The following is a 23,878-nucleotide window of genomic DNA, read 5'->3' as shown; positions in this document are numbered from 1 at the left end:
TTTACATTCAAGAGTAAATACAATAGTTTGTACATGCATAACATTTCTCAGTTTTCCATATAACAATACAACCCCACTAGGTCATCTGTCATCCTTCTTGGACCTGTATTTTCCCTCCCCATCCACCCCAGAGTCTCTTACTTTGGTGCAATGTGCCAATTCCAGTTCAGGTTCTACTTGTGTTTTCTCTTCTGATCTTGTTTTTCAACTTCTGCCTAAGAGTGAAATCATCCCATGTTCATCCTTCTGTTACTGACTTATTTCACTTAACATGATTTTTAAAATTTAAAAAAATTTTTTATTTAAGAAAGGATTAATTAACAAAACCATAGGGTAGGAGGGGTACAATTCCCACCACCCAATCTCCATTTCCCATCCCCTCCCCTGATAGCTTTCCCATTCTCTATCCCTCTGGGAGCATGGACCCAGGGTCATTGTGGGTTGCAGAAGGTAGAAGGTCTGGCTTCTGTAATTGCTTCCCCGCTGAACATGGGCGTTGACTAGTCGGTCCATACTCCCAGTCTGCCTCTCTCTTTCCCTAGTAGGGTGGGTCTCTGGGGAAGCGGAGCTCCAGGACATATTGGTGGGGTCTTCAGTCTAGGGAAGACTGGCCGGCATCCTGATGACATCTGGAACCTGGTGACTGAAAAGAGAGTTAACATACGAAGCCAAACTTAACATGATTTTTTAAAGGTTCATCCAAGGTTGGCTGAAAATGGTGAAGTTACCATTTTTAATAGCTAAGTAGTATTGCATTAGAAGTCACTATTTTTAATAGCTGAGTAGTATTCCATCGTGTATATATACCACAACTTGCTCAGCCACTCATCTGTTATTAGACACCTGGGTTGCTTCCAGGTTTTGGCTATTACAAACTGTGCTGCTGTGAACATATGTGTACACAGATCTTTTTGAATGGATATGTTGGGTTCCTTAGGATATATCACCAGAAGAGGACTTGCAGGATCATAGAGTAGGTCCATTTCTAGCCTTCCGAGAGTTCTCAGACTGTTCTTCACAGAGGTTGGACTAATTTACATTCCTACCAGCAGTGCAGGAGGGTTCCTTTGCCCCCACAACCTCTCCAGCATTTGGTGCTGTTACCTTTTCTGATGTATGACATTCTCACAGGAGTGAAGTGATATCTGATTGTTGTCTTTATTTGCATTTCCCATTTCCCTGACAATCAAAGATTTGGAGCATTTTTTCATGTGTTTCTCAACCTTTTGGATCTCTTCTGTGGTGAGTATTCCATCCATGTCCTCTCCCTATTTTTGGATGGGGCTATTTGTTGTCTTGTTGTTGAGTTTGGTAAGCTCTTTATTTGTTTTGGCTATTGGTCTCTTGTCTGATGTATGGCATGCAAAGATCTCCCATTCTATGAGAAGTCTCTTTGTTTGGGTGGTGGTTTCTTTTGCTGTGCAGAAACCTTTTAATTAGATGTAATCCCATAGGTTTATGCTTGCCTTAGTCTTCTTTGTAACTGTATTTGTTTCATTGAAGAAGTCTTTAAAATATATACAGAAAAGAGTTCTGCCAATATTTTCCTCTAAGTATCTGGTAGTTTCTGGTCTAACATCCAGGTCCTCGATCCACTTGGAATTTGCTTTTGTATTTGGTGAAATATAGTGGTTCAGTTTCAATCCTTTCACTTTGAGTCTGTGTTTATCTTGTTGAGTTAGGTGGGTTTCCTGTAGACAGCATATTGTTGGGTTGTGTTTTCTGATCCATCTTCCTACTATGTGCCTTTTAATAGGTGAATTCAGGCCACTGAAATTTATTGATATCAAAGATTGAAGATAGTTTAGTACCATTCTTGTATATTTTTAGAGTTTTCAGATTTAGCATGTTTCTGGTGGTCTGACTACTTATAGGAGACCTTTCAACACTTCTTTCAGGGCAGGCTTGCTGATAGTTGATTCTTTCAACTGTTGCTTGTCTGAGAAGGTTTTGATGCTTACATCTAGTCTGAATGACAGTCTAGCAGGATTCAGTAATCTTGGTTGAAAGCCTTTCTCACTGAGCACTCAATAGATATCTTGCTATTCTCTTTGGGCCTATAGTGTTTGTGTGAAGTCTGCTGTTAATCTTATGGGTTTTCCTTTGTAGGTGACTCTTTGTTTTTCTCTTGCAGCCTTTGGGATCCTTTCTTTATCCTTATTCCTTTCCATTCTCAGTATGTCTTGGTGTCTTTAAGTCTGGGTGAAATCTTTTTGGGACCCTCTGTGCTTCTTGAATCTTTATGTCTTTGATGTTGTCTAAACTAGAGAATTTCTCAGCTATTATGTCCTATAGAATGCTTTCTTCCATTCCCTCTCTTTCTTCCTGTGGTAAGCCAATGATGTGTATATTATTTCTTTTGAAGTCATTCCATAGATTTCTGTTGTTGTTTTCAGTATCTCTTTATCTCTTTTTGAGATCTCTTTTTGTTGTCTCTAATTCATCCTCAATATTGCTAATTCTGTTTTCAGCCTTCTTTATTTTGTTCTCTCTTCCCTCTGTTTTCTATAGCTCAGCTATTTCTTACCCTGTTGTGATACTGTTTTAGCCTGTTCATCTTATTGTGTTCTCAGCTCCACTGTTTCAGCTTTCAGGTGTCTAATAACCTTGATATAGTTAGTGTTTTCCTCCAGAGTCTCATGTGTTTTCTCTGAATTTCTGTTGACAATTCTTCAAACTCGTTACTCACTCCTGTAACTATTTCCTTAACTAATGTTTGGATGTTTATCTCATTATTCCATGCTTCAAATTTTTGGGAGCTTTAGGTGGACTTTTATCCTTGTTAACTTCTCCAGTATTTCTTATTGCTGGCTTAACCATTTTATATACTATGTTATGAGGTCTTCTCTCATTACTTTTCAAATTATTGATCACTCTTGCCTGGATTAACTTATGTCTAAGAAAGGTACATAAATAGTTCACAGTTTTAGACTAACAGTTATTTCAATATTATTTCAATCCCTGAGTTGGAACACAGTGGCTGTTAAAAACCTTTTTTGTTCTTTTTCTTCCCTGTAAGCTATGGGAGCCTGAGGACTTTTTAAATATAAGTAGGCTTCTTAGATTAATCACTTACTCCTGACCAAGAGGTAAAGCAGAGTAGGGGAGAGAGAATACAGTCATTATGCAAAAAGACTCTCACACCCCAAGGATCCAAAGCTTGGGGTTCAGTTCAGCATCTCTGCCAAGCCAGGCAGTGCTGCTGGGCCCTGTGACTTTCTAAACAAGTCCTGTTTATAGTCTGTAGGTTCTGAGGCTATTATTCACCGTGCTTTAATCAGGGGAACAATGTGGAAAGGCTCCCACTATACAGCCTCACTGCTAGGCCACTGAAGTGTAGATCTTCTCCTGAGTTTCCAGGTCAGCTTTCTGTCCCCAGATGTCAGTACAGAGCCTCCCCCCTGCTGCTCCAGATTCTGAGGGCAGTAGCAATGGAGACTCACAGTTGCATTTGGTGAGTCTTAGGTGAGTCCTCTTCTCCCTACAGCAGTCTTTATGATGGTAAAACAGACTGGATGTGGTGCCTCAACCAGTAAACTGCCAGTCTGTTACCTGCTGCTCAATCCCTCCTTAGGTTTCTCTCTTTCCATGAACCACACATTTTTGCACTTACCGGTGATTTGGTGGGTTCCTGAAGTGGTTCTAGTCCTGTCTTGTTGCAGTCCCAAGTAATCTCCTTTGATATTCCTGGTTGACCCAGGAGAGGAGAGGAGAGAAATGCAGCTGCTTCTGTTCTGTAGCCCTGCCTCTAGAAGCAGTCCTATCTCTAGTCTCAATGATGGAATCAGCAATTTTATCTTGACATCATGAATGTAATGGGTTATAGTCACTCTATAATATAAAACATGTCTATCTATATATTTAACCTGTCTTGCAACCTCTTTAATGAATTTCTGTAGTAAGCATAAAATTCTGGTTGAGGGCTTATTCAATTCCCTTCCTTCTTTCTTACTTTCCTTCCCTCCTTTCCTTTTATTTCTCTTCCTTCTTATTCTCTTTCTTCTTCTTGCTTTTGCAAAGAGTGTTTCTAGGCTGGAAGGAGGTTTTTAAATATATTGTCATTAGGGAAATGTTAGACATACAGTTTTTATATAGGGATATAATTTAACTTTTAACTTAAAAAATTTTTTTTATATTTTTATATTACTGAATTACATGTTGACAGGGTTTTGAATCCACAGTATTACCACCACCAGAATTCTGAATCTTTACTCTCCCCACTGCAATCCAACACAGTTCCCCTAAAGTTTTAGACATGGGCCAATCATCTTCTCTACAACTGTTGGTCCACATTTACACATAGTTTCTCCTTCTATTTCTGATTCAATCCTCTCTTTCCCTCTAAGCCACTTATGACATCATAATTACCTCCATATGTCTCTCTCCTTTTCCTTTCTCTCTCTGGTTGTTGATGGAATGGGAGTGCAGAGTCCTTTTTATTCTCATCCTATCACTTCTCCCCAGCAGGGAGTATGGATCAAGGTTGTTTGTGTGGAGCAGAAGGGAGTAGTTCTGGCTTCTGTAGCTGCTTCTCCACTGAGCATGGATGTGGACAGGTCAATTCACACCCACAGCCTATTTCTATCTTTCCATAGTGGATCAGAGCTCTGGAGATGTGAGGGTCCAGCACATTGGTGAGGTCATCTGGCCCATAGAAATTGGGGTGGAGTCATGGTAGCATCTATAACTTGGTGTCTGAAAGGTAATATGACCTAAGTTGATGCATGATGGTTAATGAACAGGAACCAAAAAGTGGGATCAGAGCAGATGAGATGAGGGATTTTATGGTAAAAGAAAGCTAGGAGAACCATTTTAGGCATGTTCCTGGGGACATAGAACTATAGTAGTTTTGCTTGAGTTTGGTAGCTAGCCTGAGGTTGGGTAAGAATATTGTCTGAGAGAATGGTGTCAGAGTAGAGAAAAGGGATAGAAAGCTGGATTAGGGAAGGGAGTAGCTCCCATTCTTACAATTTTTTTTTTTGTGTGGATAAAATTAACTATTTACCTCTATCCACCTGCTCCAGGGCTCATATTCAAATGCATATTTATATTTACTGCCAGATGCTATGTAACTTCTAAGTTCCTGTTGGTCTGAGCTTATAGCTTATGGTCACATCTGAGCAACATTGCAGGCTGCAGTCATTTCAGGACCAGTCTTTTTCAAGTGGCAGAGTAGAATAGCCCCAGGCTCCCTTCAGAGACTGGGGTTATCCCTACTGTCATTGCTTTATGGTAGAACCAAGGTCCTAAGAGGGACCACAAGATGCTGTTTCTTATAAGTGACCAGTGGAAGTGGATATGTGTATGGAAATCCAAGGATTCACTAACTAGGGCCCCAGATGGTCAGATGGTATTATATTGACCAAACAGGCCATTATTAAGTGGGCCTTTTTGCCCTTATCCAACTTTCATAGTCCTTTATTTATCTGATTATCTTAGATTTCTTTTAAGTTTGAGTATCATTTGTTCAGCCCAGCCAGAAGGTTTTGGGGATTTGTCTTCTTTGGGCCTTTCTGCTAGGCTGTCCTGCTAATTTGGTCTAAATCCAATCAATTACAGAATTTTAGGCACTTCAACCATTATTGACTTTGAGTTATATGATTGCCCCTTATTTATGGATTTGTGTATACCTGTATCCAGTACCTAGCCTAATCTGGTATCTATTACTCAGTTAAATGACATGCCGTCTAACTTGGATGTAGGTAGTCCCATGTGTTAAGATAGGTCTCAGCAGATTTGAAAAGTTATGAGGTTGACTTCTCAGGCTGGTACCTCTGGTTATAATCCATAGTAGGATTTCAGTAGCAGCATAATGTTGGGTGGCAGCACCAGTAGAGATTTGGTTGAAGTTGACAAAATTGGTATGGCTGTAAGGAATTATAGAGAAGGAATTTCAAGAAGTATAGGCATGTCCTAGAGGTACCAGGATTAGGAGAAATGAGAGTCTGAAAGAGAATCCAAGGGATTTATTATAGACTTAGAATTAAAAATATCATCAGTAATTGATTATTATAAGCAGGCTAGTTGGGGGATTTCTATATTAATCTATATTAATATACTTGACTTCACTATGCTTTGAACCCTTTTAGTGGTATCTGAACCTTTTTGTATTTTAAATACTTACCAGATCAAAAGTTATTGACCAATGTGGCCTAAAGCTATAGTTGATTTAGATGTTTTCAGAGCTATATTTTCAGAAACATTTTTAGAGGGAATATAATTTTATATCTTCCCCAAATTTATGCCAGATAACCTCACCCAACACCAAAGTGCCACTTTTCTCCATCATAGGGGATAGTGCCCCAACTCCCTGTTACATTTTTCCTAAACAAATATTTAGAAAAAGTAGGTTGGTTATCTATATAACTTTTTAAAGAAATTGCCAAACTATTTTCTAAAATAGTTTTATATCCTCCCCAGCTTTTATCAGATCATGGTTAATTTCTTCTTCTGTATTCTTTTCTCTCTTCTGACAACTTCCCTGCCCCCTTTCTCAGGTAGTGGGGATTGAACTCAGAGCTTCAAACGTGGGAAGCATGAACTATATACTACTGATCTACTGTCATTTCTCTGTGCCTTCACATGGTCTTCCTTTTGTACCTCTTAATTTTCTCTTTCTACAAAGACACATGGAATATTGTAATAGGGTCGACCCTAAATGTCTGTCTTTTAAATTAACTACCTCTCTAAAGACAGTTTCTCCAAATACAGTTATATTCTGGGGTATTGGATATAATTAATATGTAACTTTAGGGAGCAGGAATAGAGTTTACCTTTATAACTGTCTTTTCAAAAATCACTGGTTTAGCTGACAAGTGGCTAAGGAAGTTGTGGTATATATACACAGTGGAAAACTACTCTGTTAAGCCATTAACCCACCTTACAATAAAGGAAAATTAAAAAAAGGTAAAAAGTGGTGAAGTCATCTTTTTTTTGCCTCATCTTAGATGTGTATCAAAGGAATCATGATTTTTTTTTTTTTTAATCAGTGACCTATATTCACTCTTACAATTTTGACTAAAGCAGAAGTTGCTTGCCTAGTTTCTGTGCCTTGTGGCTATCATCTTGAGAGACTGACGTGGTTCCCCAGCTTCCCTTCCTTCAGCACAACTGTAGCAAGAGTGGTAGTACTATGACTTCACATAGTAAAAAATTTTCTTAGCAAAATCATCTCTAGATGTAATTTTGTATCTGGAGAAAACCAGACCGCACCAGAATATTTACTGGATTCCAGTGAAACTGTGTTCTATATTGACTGATGTAAACCCAATCATTGTCAAGATTGGAGATGACATTGTTTTATGGCTTTTGAAGAGAGATAGTTTAGGTATTTAATCAGGTAATACAATGCTTTGATAAAAAGCATACAAAGTCAAGAGCAGAGATCTTTCTATTTTTGGAAAACTGTTATCTGTCTTCCTTGAGAGTAACATTGATATTGCTTATAGTTCCCAACACTTCTTTCAGGTCTGTTAAAGGAATAAATAACAAAAGTATGCTTCTCAAACTCCATCATTTCTTTGAGATTCAGTTTCTTTCTCTGTAATAAAAACATAATCATTTTCCATAAAAAAAGAAATAACGAAAGAGATGCAGAAACAAAGGGAAACCGAGTTCTGTTTCTTTGAAATAAGAGTTAGACTGACTTGTGCTGTGAGCTCCAAATAATGGCACATGTTGACTACTGCTCTTTAGCTTGTTATCATTTGCCAAACATTTATTGAGTATAGACTTAGATAAATAAGAAACTATCTATTCTTTTTTTATTTCCTTATTGGGGAAATTAATATTTTACAATCAACAGTAAACATAGTAGAAACTATTCTTAAGTAGCTCAAAGTCCTGGAAGAGAAGTTCACATAAGCCAGCATCACAGTTCATGTGATAAGTATTTAACTTTCAGGGTGATGAAAATGTAGGGAAACTGATGACTAAGCACCTCACTCAGGTAGGGTGTGGTTTCCAGGAAAGAACTGCTTAGGCAAGATTTAGAGAAAGGACAAAAAGAGCAAATGGGCAGCAAAGAATAGTACTTCTTTCAGAAGGATAGCATAGGCAAGTATACCACAATGCTCTGAAGCAGGGAGCTGCTCTAATCTTGCTCTTAACGTTTCACTGGAAATGCAGAATAAGTAGAGCAACCAAACCCTCCCTCTGGATGAAATTATTGAGGCTGTGACACCAAGCAAGAAACATTCTGTACCTCTAGTTCCAATGGAACCTGAACAGAGCAGGGTCAGGCATGGGGGAAGGAAGCACAGGTTATATATATATATTCAGAAACAATGATCCTGAGTATGCATATGATCTATATGTGTATTTATTTATGAAGATCAGAGTAATAAAGCAAGTAGAGGACAATGCACATCTTGTTATGGATGGATGTGGGATGTGTGGTAACCCAAGCTCTCATGCTATTTCTTTTTGCAGCTATCATTATAAAGGTGTTATTAAGAGGTCAACACTTCCCATGTCAGTGAGCTTTCCATCCATAATGAAAAAAAAGCAAACAAGCAGTAACAGCAAACCACCTACTCCCCCCAATGACATTCACCGAATTTATACTAAGCAATAATTGACTGGTAATTCCTACCAGTAAAACAACTCATCTATATCATCATCACTTTCTCCTAATAGAAGAAATAGCTATATGTCCATGCAATATAATTCATACGTCCTATAAATGTGCTTTTGCTGAGTTTGCACTTCATACTGGGTTAGAGATACTGTCTCTGATTGAGTGTGGTCACTTGCTTACAAAGATGATTCTAAAATACCTTCCATGTCTTCTCATACCCTCACCTTGGAATTGACTCTGACTTTCCTCTATTGCAGAGGTGGAGTCCTTTTCTCCTTCTTGTATCTGGATTGACATTGTGACCTGCTTGGTGGAGAGAATGAGGGGAAATGATGCAACATGCAATATTTGATTTTATTCTCTGAGAAGTCCTGCAGAGTAGATTGTATGCTTGCTCTTTGGGAAAATCACTGTCAATTAAATAGATTTTAATTAGAAATATGTTAGAAACACATGGATCACCCAGATTACAATTCTTGGAGATAAATTTATGCTGTTTTTGACCACATAGCTTCAATGAATACAATGGTGTGAAAGATTCCAGAAAGAATAGCAGATACACCTTCTAGTTACATCTAGACCAAATAGAAACTCAGACTTGTACACAAATAAAATTGCTGTTTTTTGAAGTGTTGATGTCAAACAAAAGCAATTAATTATATTAAAAATAAACAGCATTTACTCAGAAAAATATGCCAGAAGAGAGGACATGTTTGCACAGTGACATGGTGAGATTCACATACTTCTCAAATCCAAGATTAACAACCAGGAGGACCATCTTTTCACTTCTATCAGAAGAGCAAACAGTGGAAGATGCAAGGAATGTTGGGTGTTGTAGCTTTATAGACATGTATAAATTCTCTTTCTAGATTTCAGATCTCATTTAAATAGGTTTGAGAATATTAGTGTTCACATAACTTACTAACTATTGAGGCTTGGTTATGAGAATGATTTTTCACTGTGTAGATCTCAAAGTTTTATTCTGGAAGCAAACTAGAAGAGCCTCTGACCTTGCTTTCTCAGTGCTTTGCCACAATGGAGTGGGGTGAATAGATGACAGCTGCTCATTTACACTCACTTGCAGGTTTGCTATTTGCATAGACTGAAAGGAGCTCTGTTCTCCAGAACAGAACTACTTTAAAGCTCTTCAAGAACAGGAATAGGAGTCCATCGCATGCAGCCAAATTGAGCTGTGTCCCAAATAGAGGCATAGAGACTGAGAATCTGGGAACTCAAATGGCCTCACTTTCTCATTTTGCATTCAGACCAGAGAGATGAAATAACTTGCTTGAGTTCACACTGCTCATTAATGAGACTGTCAACACAAGGACAATGCATTCATTCCTGACTATGGATCTAAAAGATCTGAACACATACATTTGAACATTTAAACTTGCTTTATTTAAGCAAGAGGATAATCATTTAAAGGTGTGATTTTTTTTTTTTTAGGTTGCTGGAAAAATATTCAAAGATAAAAAATGCTTATGGAACCCAGGTTCTGATAGAAAGTGGGTTTAACTTCAACTATTCCCAAACCTCAGATGGCACCCTATTTCTAATCATAAAGATATAATTAAGGTAGTAGTCTAGTCTTGAAAGCATATAATGGTCTATATCTACTCAGATTTATGAAAAAGTAAAATTTTCCAATCTCTAGTAAATTGCTTATAATCAACAATTATAATGCTTATTTGATATATGCTTTATTATTTTTGAGGCAAGGTTTTACGCATTGAGGGAGATTTTGCTCTTAATTATATTTTCCTAATAATCTACAACTTTCTCTTATTTTTATCCCTCCCTCATTCCCTAACTCTCTTCTACCCTTTTTTCTTTATTTTGTTGTTTTTCACCTTGGTTTTGTACACACTACTTATTGCTGACATGTATCCTGCAAGCCCCAGCCTTCCACCTCCAATAAACACCATAGTTCTTACATGTCTTAAAAATATATATTTTTTTGCTTTTCTTCTTCTTTTTTTTTGAAAGTATTTGTGTTTCAGTCCTCTAGATTCCACATATGCGCAAAACTATTTGGTATCTTTTTTTTTCATTTTAATTTTCTTTTCTTATAAAATGGAAACACTGACAAGACCATAAGATAAGAGGAATCAAGGAGTAAAATTTTTGACTTTTTAGTTGAACAATACAGTTTCAATGCTCATGTCAGTGATTTGGGGGGGATTTCTCTATAATTACTGCTGAAATGTGGGGAGATAGAGCTTGGGGGCAGAAAAGAAGGAAGGATCTTAATAGATCCATTTAGTCATTTAAACAATATCCTGAATTAGCACACCTCTAACTCCAATCAGAACAAAAGGCCTCGGATTTTGGTTATTCTGAAGGGGACAGGTCTCTGGCTCTGTACATAGAATGTGAAGCTTGAGTTATGCCTGAGGCATCTGGGGAGAACATAAATGGAAGGAACCATTTATTTTTGGACAGTGTTTCCAGAGCCAGAAGATGTGGAAGTGGAGGGAGGAACTGAGGGTCTTTTCTAGCTGCTGGCAAGCTGAACAGGCCTTTTCTTCTTGGGGACCAAGATCTTATTCTTTCTCTTAAACATTTTGCTAGGATCCAGCTTCTCAAAGGAGTCAGTTTCTTCTGTTAACAGGTTTGTGTTGTATGTTATAGCTTTGTACATGTTGAATCATTGTTTAGCCTGTGGGCTAATGCCATAGCTGGTGAAGGCAGACTGCCTCTGGGACAGGCCTAGGTGGGTGACAAGCAGACAATTATGGGCAGTAAAGTTGTCTGTAATGAAATGCCAGTAGAGTGCTCTGTCAAGGAACCAGATCTCATTGTCTTATGCCAATTCTGGTTTCCCTCTTTTGTAGACAAGACAAACGTTCCCATGTCCATTACAAGGACCCAGCTCAAAAATCACACTATATGAATCAAAGTGAGGCTTCTCTGGCTGGTTTTCACTGGCTTCCTGTGTATTGTTATCCAAGTCTGCCAGAGTCAGTACATTAGGAAGTGAGTACATGGAAGACTGGTTGTGTCAGTTTGGAGATGCCATTAATTGTCATGGAATGGTATGCTCACCCAGCTTCATGTTCTATGTCACGTGGAAGCTGTTGGTCATAAGGTAAAAATTCTTTACATCTTCAGGCAGTATGCAGTTATTATTATTATTATTAATTTCTTTATTGGGAGATTAATGATTTACAGTCAATGGTAAAATACAATAGTTTGTACATGCATAACATTTCCACATAACAATACAGCCCTCACTAGGTCCTCCTCTGCCATCATGTTTCAGGATCTGAATCCTACCCCCTGCCTACCCCAGAGTCTTTTACATTGGCGCAATACACCAACTCCATTCCAAGTTTTGCTTAGTTTTTTCCCTTCTGATCTTGTTTTTCAACTTCTGCCTATGAATGAGATCATCCTTTTTTTTTCTTTCTGATTTATCTCACCTAACATGATGTCTTCAAGCTCCATATAAATTGAGGTAAAGAAGGTGAATTCATCTGGGACTTTGTAGTCTTAGAAATGAGAGTCACTATAATTATGCCATTATGCCATTATGCCATCTACCCCTGTTCACATTTCTCAGTTTTCCCTCTAGGTCCTCCTCTGCCATCATGTTCCAGGATCTGAACACCCCACCCTCACCTTCCCACCCCAGAGTCCTTTACTTTGGTGCAAAAAACAAGATCCAATCCAAGTTCTGCTTTGTGTTTATTGTTCAGCTTTTAAAAAATCTTTATTTTATTATTATTTTTTACTTATTTATAAAAAGGAAACACTGACACAACCATAGGATAAGAGGGGTACAACTCCACACAATTCCCACCACCAGAACTCCGTATCCCGCCCTCTCCCTTGATAGCTTTTCTATTCTTTAACCCTCTGGGATTATGGACCCAAGGTCATTGTGGGATGCAGAAGGTGCAAGGTCTGGCTTCTATAATTGCTTCCCCACTGAACATGGGCATTGACAGGTTGATCCATACTTCCAGCCTGCCTCTCTCTTTCTCTAGTTGGGCAGGGTTCTGGGGAATTGGAGCTCTAGGACACATTGGTGGTGTTTTTCTGTCCAGGGAAGTCTGGTTGGCATCATGCTAGCTTCTGGAACCTGGTGGCTGAGAAGAGAATTAACATAAAGCCAAACAAGTTGACTAATCATGAACCTAAAGGCTTGGAATAGTGTAGATGAAGAGTTGGGGGGGGGGTCCTCTTTTTTGTAGATAGCAAGTAGGCATACTTTAGTTATATTCCAAAGGGCCTGTGGCTACTATACTAGTTTGTTTTTCCCTGAGCCTGAAATCTGATATGCAGGAAGCTCCTAGTTATTATCTGGGGAGATGATGTCATGGCTGGAAAAAAGGACCAGAAAGGCTGGATCAGGGAAGAAAGTAGTTTCCAAATATGGGAAAGGGGTATAAATATTGTTGACTGTAAAACCTCATTGATTTGATGTGATCTGGGGTCCACATTCAGCTTAGGAGCCTTTGTGACCTTTGCATCCCTGTAAATCCTACCTCACATTCTGTGGCCATGAGTAAGAACATTCCAAACTTCTCCAATATAATTGTAATTGGATTCATTTCATTGAAGATGCCTTTAAAATTTAGATGGAAAACAATTTTGCCAATATTTTTTTCTAAGTATTTGATAATTTCTGGTCTAACATCCAAGGAGTGTTAAAATCCCTTACTATTACTATGTTGCTGTTAATATATTGCTGTAGCTCTTTTAATAGATGTTTGATGTATTTGGATGGCCTCTCATTGGATGCATAGATGTTAGTAATTGTTAAGACCTCTTGATTGACTGATCCTCTGAGCATTAGTAATGTCCATCCTTATCTTTTTAAGTTTATTTGTTTTAAGATCTATTGTGTCAGATCGAGAATAGCTGTTCTTGCCCTTTTTTGTGGTCCATCGACTTGTATGGTAGTTTTCCATCCTTTCACTTTGAGTCTGTGTTTGTCTTGTTGAGTTAGGTGGGATTCCTGCAGACAACATATGATTGGGTTGTACTTTCTAATCTTCCTACTCTATGTCTTTTAGTAGGTAAATTCAGGCAGTTGAAATTTTTGATATTAATTAGAATGAAGATATTTTAATGCCATTATTCTAAAATTTTAGAGTGTTCAAATATATGGCTTGTTTATGATGCTGCGATTGTTTATAAGAGATCTTTATTTCTTGCAGGTCAGGCTTGGTGATTGCTGATTCCTTCAATTGTTGCTTACTTGAGAAAGTTTTATCCCTTCATCTAGTTTGAATGACAGTATAGCAGGATACAGTAGTCTTGGTTGAAAGCCTTTCTCATTAAGAACTCGATATATATATATATATATATATATATATATATATATATATATATACATCTTGCCATTCTCTTCAGGCCCTTAGTATTTGTGTGAAGAAATCTGCTGCTAATCTTGTGGGTTTTCCTCTATAGGTGACTCTTTGTTTTTATAGTGCAGCCTTCAGGATCTTTCCTTATTTCTGTCCCTTTTCATTTTAAATATGATGCATCTTTAACTCTGGGTTCATTCTGTTTGAGACCCTCTGGGCTTCTTGAACCTTTATGTCTTGTATGTTGTCTAGACTAGAGAAGTTCTCAGCTATTATGTCTTATAGAATGCTTTCTTCCCCTCCCTCTCTTTTTTACTCTGATAAGCCAATCATGCATATTTATTTCTTTTGAAGTCACCCCATAGGACTCTGTTGTTTTCAGTATCTCTTAATCTCTTTTTGAGATTTCTTACTTCTTTTTTATTTGTCTCTAATTCATCCTCAATCTTACTATTTCTATTTTCAACCTCATTTGTTCTATTTTCTCTCCCCTCTGTTGTTTTCTGTAGCTCAGCTATTTGTTACTCTGTTCTGTTACTGTATTAACTTATTCAGCTGGTTGTGCCCTTAGGTCAGGTATTTCAGCTTTCAGCTGTCTAATACCTGGAGATAGTGTTTTTTTTTTTTAATTTTCATTTATAAGTTGGAAACACTGACAAAACCATAGAATAAGAGGGGTACAATTCCACATAATTCCCACCACCAGAACTTTGCATTATATCCCCTCCTCTGATAGCTTTCCTATTCTTTTTAAAATTTTATTTATTTATAAAATGGAAACAATGAGAAAACCATAGGATAAGAGGGGTAAAATTCCCACCACCAGAGCTCTGTATTCTATCCCTCCCTCACCTGGAGCTCTGATTTGACTACTGTTCTTCAGCCTGTGCACCCCTTTTTGCCCCAGCCATATGCAGTGAGCATCCACCTGAGGCTTTAGGTCTTTCGGCTGCAGATTATGAGTTCAGTTTGTCCTCTTGTAACTATTTGTTGTTTTGGGAGGAGAAATGATTCAATCCCATTTATTCCATGGCCATGCCTGCCTGAAGTCAGTGTGCAGTAATTTTTCTGCAACAAGCAAATCTTGGCCATCCACAGGGTCTCTGAGAATTCAGTTCAGTTGTTATGCCATTCATCTAGAGAGAGCATCAGATTCCACAGATTAAAGGCTCAGTCTCCCAGCAACAGACTCACAGACACAAGCCTACATATTTCTCTGGATTTCTAATCAAACAAGTAAAGATTGAAAGTCCCCATGACCTCCTCATCTGACTTGAGGTATGAATTATTTTCTTGATTTGTTGTTGAACTGAACTGACAAGATTTTGTTCAGGGTCTTTGTATGAATATTCATCAGGGATCTAGGTCTATAGTTTCCTTTTTGTGTAGAATTTGTTCCTGGTTTTGGGATCTGATTGATATTAGCTTCATAAAACATGTTGGGGCATGATTGTGCCTCTTTTTTATTGTGGAAGAGTTTGAGGGTAATTGGTGTTATTTATTCTTTGAAAGTCCTGTTGAATTTGTTAGTGTAGCAGTCTGGGCCTGGGCTTTTATTCTTGGGAAGATTTTAATGTCTGATTCAATTTCTATATTAGTGATTGCCTGTTTAAGCTATCTACCTCTTGGGTTAGTCTTGGCAGGTGGTATGACTCTAGGAAGGCATACATATTGTCTAGGTGGTCCAATTTATTTGCATAGAGATGTTCATTATATTCATGTATGATTCTTTGTATTTCTCCATATTCAGTTGTAGTTTCATTCTTCTCATTCCTGATGATTTTTATCATAGATTTTTCTCTTTTTCTTTTTGTATGTCAGGTTTATCTATATGCAAGTTGATGAATAACTTCTTCATTTGAGTGTGATTATTTTATTTTATTGGGATATTAGTGGTTTACAGCACAATTGTCTACCTTGGGCACAGTTTTCCAGCTTCTTATTAAGGGTGTCTGCAAAATACTCTCATCTCCAACCTAGAAACCCAAACCTCCTTAATCCAAGCCCCTCTCTTCCATTCCTTCTCCCAGATTCCTTGCTTTGGCATAGTACACCACTCCCAGTCCAAGTTTTACCTAGTCCAAATGTTATGACCCTGCCTCTTGAGTTTTACCCATCCATCTTTTCTTGTCTTATCCCACCCAATACTTTCCCTTCAGGTTCAATACAAGATGAGTCAAAGATTGGGACTTTAGAGTTTCTGGTCTAGTTTCTAGGTTTTGGTTAGTTGACCTTGATTCACAGACATTGGTTGTACCACTATACCCATTTTGCCCCCCTTTCCTCTGCATTTTTTCCTATTGCTGTTGCTTCTGTTCCTAGTTCTGTCTTACCATTGATTACCTCATTTAGAGTTGAACTTACTTTTTTTCTTTTTGTGTAGGACTCCTTTCAATAACACTTGCAAAGTAGAACTGCTGATGTTGAATTCTTTCAGTTTCTGTATGTCTTGGGAAGATTTTAATTTCTCCTTCATATCTGAAGGGTAATTTGCAAAGATAGAATATTTGTGGCTGGAACTTCTTATCTTTTAATACTATGAATATGCCATTCTACTCCCTTCTTGTCTAGGATTTGTGATGAGAAATCTGATGAAGGCTTGATGGTTCTAATTCTGTATGTCAGAGTCTCTTTTTTTCTTTGCAGCCAAATTTTTTTTTCTTGTCTTTGCTTTTGGATAGTTTCACTATAGTGTGCCATGGTGTGGACCATTTTGGATTTAGGAACTTGGATGTTTTTTCAGCTTTATGGATGTCTATGTTTTGGATATTGCCAAGATATGGGAACTTTTCAGCTATGATTTCTTTGAATATACTCCATGATTCTTTTCTTTTCATCTTCAAGTATACCAATAACTCATACAGTCCTTTTTATTATGGAATTTATTTCAAAAGAAATTGCTTAACTTTTTTCAAACTTTTCCCACCAGTTTTACATTTAGAGAGTATGGTGGTTTTATCTTTTTTCCCTGATAGTCTCTTAAAGCTGATTTATTCTACTTACTAGGCCTCTTATGTAAATTCTAATTCTATCCAAAGTGTCCTTCATATGCTGTAACTTTTCAGAGTTTTCTTTGTTTTTGTAATTTTTCAGTGAAATGATATCTGAAATCCAGTATTTGTATCTGTATTTTATAGTTAAAATCTTGAACTGACATTATAATAAGGTTTCTGAATTTAAACTCAGACATTTTCCCCCCAAATTTTTGTGAGTTTGAACAGTGGAATTTTTCCCATGCTTTGGTTAGGCATAGTTTCCATTGTTAAGCCTGCTGGTGGCACTATGGATGTGTTGTTTATACTAAAATGTCATGGTGGTGGTGGGGGAAGATTCTTCTTTATTAGGGTAGATTGAGATAGTGTAAGTTCTTACTGCCTTGTTTCAGATTGTACTCTGGCCTCTGACAACCCAGTGCCACAGTCTGGGTAGGGCATACAGTTTTAGTTATGGACCAGATATTTCCTACTTTCTTGGGTCAAGTTAGTGTTTTGTGTGTGTGGTTACCACAATGGTCTTAAATGTCCATTGCTGGCTTCTGGCTTTGGTTTAAGCTGTATTTGTTTTGAAAGTCTCTTCAGTGCACCTTACCATCTACACCTATAGCCACCTGTGGCTCAGTGACTTTCATTAAGTATTACAGTTGAAATGTTGTAAGAATCTGCACTTTATGTTGGACTTAATAAACAGGGACAGAGGAGTAGAACACAAAGTGAAATGTGGACTAGATAGGGTATACTCCATTAAAACAAAGAACTCTGGGAGAAGGGGTGGAGGGAGGGAGCTGTTGAGAACCTTGGTATATATATATGTATATATAGTACATATATATACACATACATATACATATATATATATATATATATATATATATATGGAGAGAGAGAATTAAAATCTGTGTTCTTTAAAACAGCTGCTTACTTTTTCTGCAACTTTGACATCCTGGAGATTTTCACCTTATGCCTGTAAGCTATTCAGCACATTTTGGGACAATCAGGCTAAGAAGAATACTAATTTTTACTCCTTAGTGCATGTGGGACTTGAGGCTTAAATTCTTTTCTCATAAAGTTATAGGCATGACAACTTTTAAAATATATAGTTTCCCCTAGATACTGGGTAGTTTTACTAACTAGTTACCTTTCCAGGTGTGTGGCATATGAAGATATCTATTTCCTCTGAGTTCAGCTGTGTTAACTTTAGTATAAGTGTGTGTGTGTGTGTGTGTGTGTGTGTGTGTGTGTGTGTGTGACAATAGCGACATCATTTCCTTCAACAGAGTTTCCTTGTAATGTTGATGAGAAAAAATATTTCAGTAAAAAAAATAACTAAATGATGTCATACAAGGACCTACTTTTGTGATATTCCTTTCATTTAGAGTCACAGTGTAGATGAAACTTTTGGTGATAGTGAAGACTGTGTGTGTACGTATACAAGATAATGTATATATATATACATGTTTATATATGTGCATATAATCTTTGTATTTTTGGATGAGTGACAATTTCTGCATCTAGGTAATTGCCATCTTGAAGGAGGTACTACAGGACTCTTGCTTAATTTTTTGCTTTCCTTGAAATGATATCTTTTCTTCCCTGTGTCTATTTCCTGTTCCCAGTTGCCTTTTCCTTTACTTGTTATTTTGATAAATATTCCAAACTCCATAAGATCAGGGACGACTACATTGTTGTTCACCATAATGTCTCCCACTAGCACAGTGTTTGGAACATAACAGTTCAATGAACGTTTCTTGAGTGACTAAATAGGCAAATGTATACATTTTCAGAAGAAAATACTTATTAGGAAAAAAAAAAATAGTTTTAGCTTATCATAGTTTTACCTACTCCCACCCAACCCTTGAGACACTTATTTTTCTCAGGAAATGTTTGAAATGTCAAGGGCTAAAATAAATGAATAGAACTCAATGTCAGTTAATGCAAACCTACATTTGGAATTTTTGTTTTCTTATTTTTGATAATTGCAGAAGACTTATAATGCTTTATGGCACTGTGGTATCAACTTAGTTTTGTAGATGGGTTTAAGTGTAGTGCTTAATATGTTATTAAAATCCCCTAGTTCTGCCAGACTTGGTGTTGAGGAGTGGCCAACTGATTTCTGGGCTGAAGCTAAGTGCCATCTAGGAAATGCAATAGAATGAGGGAAGAGGGATTAATTTGGCTTTAGCTGAAAATAAAACATGTTCCAAACAAAACCATCGACAAGTCTAAGACTATTTTTCCTGGTTCCACCAAGTCTTTTAAAAATTAAGTCACTGAGTGAACAGATCTAGATAACTGCCTGGCAGGATTCACCAGATGCATTAAGCTGAGCACATCAAGAATGCAACTCTCAAGTTGAAAAACATGTTTTCAGTGAAGTCATGAAAAGTTATTCTAATATTGGAAAGATGCCACTGCAGCCTGTAGGCACATACTTCAGTAGCCCTATTAAGTTATTAAATATTCACAAGAAATTATTGCTGAGATAATCAACTATGTAGAGTGCACTCCTCCCCCACAGGACTGTTATTCCCACCATCTCCATTTAATGTCTTTCCACCTACCTTCACTGCAATTTCCTTCAATGAATGCTGACTGAACAGATTTTGTGAGTTTGGCATCTATTCTATGGAAGGGAGTGGCTGATCAGAGCTCAGTTCCTGCCCTCAAAGAATGATTTGTGTGGAGTCAAGTCACAAGAGATATGAAGACAGATCTGCCATGTTAAGATGACAAACAAAAGAACATAGTGCATGAGAAACTGTTAGGTTTAAATAAGTTGTTTCTAAGTTCCCAGCTTAAGAAATCCTTAAGGTATATTTGTTAATAGCTCTGAAAGGGGGGAGGGGGGGCTCGAACCGGGATCCTTAAGCCTGTCCTTGCGCTTTGCGCCACATGCACTTAACCCGCTGCATCCCCGACAGACTCCCTCCCCCAACATTTTTTCAAAGGCAAGGAGGCCACTACAACTGGCTTCCCAGAGTGAAGTATTTCTTGAGTGGGTGAGTTGAATCCCTGGTGAGAGAGATATCTGTCTCTGAGAGTTAGGAAATCCAGAAAAGAGGTAGTGGGACTGTGGGAAAATAGAAAAGTTTGTCTGAGTTTGGCATGCAGATGATTAACTGGCAACATTGTTAACAATCTAGTGTCAATTTAAAACAAAATTCATGGTAGAACTGCAGCATTGGTTTAAGGACAGTGAATTAAATTAATGGGTAGATTATATGGGAAGCAGGCTTTTAGACTGCAGGCTTGTGACTGAGATTTGAATCAATTAAAATGAAATTCTACCTTAAATCAAGTTCATTAACTGTGAGTATGTAAGTTTAAACTTTAAGGTTTAAACATACAAATTTATTTACTGGCATTTGTAAAGTAAGCCATAAGGAATGGTAATGTTTCTCCGTTAATTAATCCTTTGATGTCAGTTCTTACTTGCACTTAAAAATGTTTCAGGTGTGTGTGGGGGAAAGCCAGAGGGCTAAGGAATGCCTACATCTTGGATGAATTTTGTTCTCACTTCCCAGTGCTTTATTCTAAATTGAGACTAAGAAAATTCAATCATCTAACATTTTAAATATTTTTTATTATGTGAGACAGAATCAGAGGTAAAGGAGGGAGAGAGAGGGAGAGAGTGGGGGAGAGGGAGAGGAAGAGGGAGGGAGGGAGGGAGAGAGAGAGAGAGAGGGAGAGAGAGAGAAGTATCAGGGATTGAATGTGTCAATTGTGGGTCCCCAGAAATGCACGACAGGTTCAGCTCATTCCCCACTCTCCTCTAATGTGTTCTTAAGTATATATATATATATATATATATATATATATATATATATAATTTTTATTTATAAAAAGGAAGCACTAACAAAAAACGTAAGATAAGAGGGGTAAAAATCCACCAGTTCCCACCACCAGAACTCCTGATAGCTTTCCTATTCTTTATCCCTCTGGGAGTGTGGACCAAGGGACATTATGAGGTGCAGAAGGTGGAAGGTCTGGCTTCTGTAATTGCTTCCTCGCTGAACATGGGCGTTGACAGGTCAATCCATACTCCCAGCCTGTCTCCTCTTTCCCTGGTGGGGTGGGGCTCTGGAGAAGCAGGGCTCCAGGACACATTGTTGGGGTCACCTGCCTAGGGAAGTCTGGTTGGCATCATAGTAGCATCTGAAACCTGGTGGCTAAAAGAAGAGTTAACATATAAAGCCAAAAATTGTTGACTAGTCATGAACCTAAAGGCTGGAATATTGCAGATGAAGATTTGGGGGGGTCTCCAAAGGGCCCATGACTATATTAGGTTTTTTTTCTTTCTGAGCTTGACATCTGATATGCAAGTAGAACTAAGTACTGTTATCTTCAGTTATTTGGAGTCAACTAAATATAAATGAATAAGTATAGCAGAATACTGAATATGTAAAAGAAAGTTTCTATGGACGAATTATGTACTCTGCTCCAGTTAATTTTGGACAAAGCCAAGAAAAGTTGCTTTGTCTATTTGGACCTTGCTTCAAATATTTAGTTGAAAGAGGATTTCTAAGTTTTGTTTAGCTTTAATCCAGTCAATATAATATGTTTCATCAATAATATCTGTTATTCTTTTTTTGGATTTTTTTCTTTTTTCTTTCTTTCTTTCTTTCCTTTTGTTGCTCTTGTTGTTTTATTGTTGTAGTTATTATTGATGTTGTTGTTGGATAAGACAGAGAGAAATGGAGAGAGTAAGGGAAGACAGACAGGGGGAGAGAAAGACAGACACCTGCAGACCTGTTTCACCGCTTGTGAAGTGACACCCCTGCAGGTGGGGAGCCCCATGGGGGCTTGAACCGAGATCTTTATGCCAGTTCTTGCACTTAGTACCACCTGCGCTTAACCCGCTGCACTACCGCCCATCTCCCTATATCTGTCTTACTTAAAGTGATAGTCGTATATCATTTTATGTCTTATTTTTTAAATTAGTGATTTTATAGTGATCTAAAAATTATAAAATAATAGGATCATAATCATATACCACTCCCATCACCGAAGTTCTGTGCTTCTACCCCACTCCAGTGGTAACCATCATATTTTTCTCAAGGTCATATAGTGATTTAAAAAAATAGAAAACTTCAGAGTGGGTTTAGTCGAGGTTTAAACCAATGGGGAGTTTGTTACATTGTGGTTATTTAGGTACAACAACATAGGCAAAGGGACAAATATAGGCTAGTCATTATGGTGGAGAGCCATGAGTCTTTTAAGCCAGTTTACCAGAGCTCAGCTTCAGTGTTCAGGTCCTGGGAGAAGCAGCATGTCAGGGGTCAGGAAAGGAGAGCAGAAACCAAAGCACACAGGAAAAGAGAGCCATTTCAGGCAGCTGCTCACTTAAAAAGTCTCTTTTCCCACATTTGGGAGCTACTCTCTTCCCTGATCAAGCTTTCTGGTCCTGTTTCCAGCTATGACATCATCTCCTCAGACAATAACTTGAGTCCACCTGCATATCAGATGTCAGGCTCAGAAAAACAAACAAATAAACAACAACAACAACAAAACAGTAGTATATTCATGGGCCCTTTGGAATGTAACTAAAATAGGTCTACTAACTATCTACAAAATGGAGACTGCCCCCCCCCCCCAAATCTTCACCTGCAATATTCCAGCCTTTAGGTTCATAATTAGTCAACAATTTTTGGCTTTATATGTTAACTCTTCTTTTAGCCACCAGGTTCCAGATGCTACTGTGATGCCAACTGGACTTCCCTGGTCAGATGACCCCATCAGTGTGCCCTGGAGCCCTGCTTCTCCAGAGCCCCACCCCACCAGGGAAAGAGGAGACAGGCTGGGAATATGGATTGACCTGTCAATGCCCATGTTCAGCGGGGAAGCAATTACAGAAGCCAGACCTTCCACCTTCTGTACCCCATAATGTCCCTTGGTCCACACTCCCAGAGGGATAAAGAATAGGTTATGCTTTCTGATCCATCCCCCCACTCTTTGCCTTTTGATGGGTGAGTTTAAGCCATTGACATTTATTGATATTATGGATTTAATGTATTGTACTGCCATTGCTCAACAAATTTTTGTTTGCTCTGATATATTGCAAGTATTATAGTGATGTTCTTGTTTATAAGAGGTCTTTTAGAACATCTTTCAGGGCTGGTTTGGTGATGGTTGCCTCCTTTAACTGGTGTTTGTCTAAGAAGGTTTTGATCCCTCCATCTAGTATGAATGAAAGTCTAGCAGGATATATTATCCTTGGTTGAAACCCTTTTTCATTCAGGGCTTGATAGGTATCTTGCCATTCTCTTCTGGCCTTTAGAGTCTGAGTAGAGAAGTCTGCTGATAGTCTTATGGGTTTTCTCCTGTATGTGACATTTTGTTTTTCTCTTGTAGCCTTTAGGATCCTTTCTTTATCCTTCTTCTCATTGTGAATATGATGTGCCTTGGTGTCTTCAGGTCTGGGTTGATTCTGTTTGGTACTCTCTGGGCCTCTTGAATCTTGATGTCCTTTCTGTTATTCAGGTTTGGGAAGTTTTCTTCTATTATTTCCTCTTGTATGTTTCCTTCCCCTTCCTCTCTTTCTTCCTCTGGCAGGCTAATTATACGAATGTTACTTCTTTTGAGATCATCCCATATGTCTCTGATGTTGTTTTCAGTGTCTCTCAATCTCTTTTTAAGCTCTTTCACCTCTTTCTTCGTTTTCTCTAACTCATCCTCTGTCTGACTAATTCTATTTTCTGCTTCTGCTAGTCTGCTTTCCCTTCCCTCAGCTTCTTTCCTCAGTTCAGCTATTTCAGCTTTCATTTCTCTAATTGCCTCAAGATAATCAGTATTTTCCTTGGGGGAAACTGTTGTTTCCCTAATACTGCCATTCCTTTCCTCCAATGTTGTTTTCATTTCTGTGATTAATAAGTTTATTATTGCTTGCATACTTTTCTTATCTATGGTTACTTCTGGCTGATTTGTAGTTTCTTCTGGGCTCTTGTCTTCATTCATTGGAGTGGCAGTTTTATTTGTTTTTGATATAT

The 23,878-nt window shown here is 37.9% G+C and overlaps 1 pseudogene; it reads right to left on the bottom strand.

Moving 5' to 3' along the window:
* Positions 1-11,002: 11,002 nt before the first annotated feature.
* Positions 11,003-16,372, bottom strand: LOC103116296 (tubulin polyglutamylase complex subunit 2-like; annotated as a pseudogene).
* Between the last annotated feature and the right edge of the window lie 7,506 nt (positions 16,373-23,878).

Source organism: Erinaceus europaeus, chromosome 13 (assembly GCF_950295315.1).
Source record: "Erinaceus europaeus chromosome 13, mEriEur2.1, whole genome shotgun sequence".
In the NCBI taxonomy this organism is placed as follows: Eukaryota; Metazoa; Chordata; class Mammalia; order Eulipotyphla; family Erinaceidae; genus Erinaceus; species Erinaceus europaeus.
This window is presented reverse-complemented; position numbering and strand designations above follow the sequence as displayed.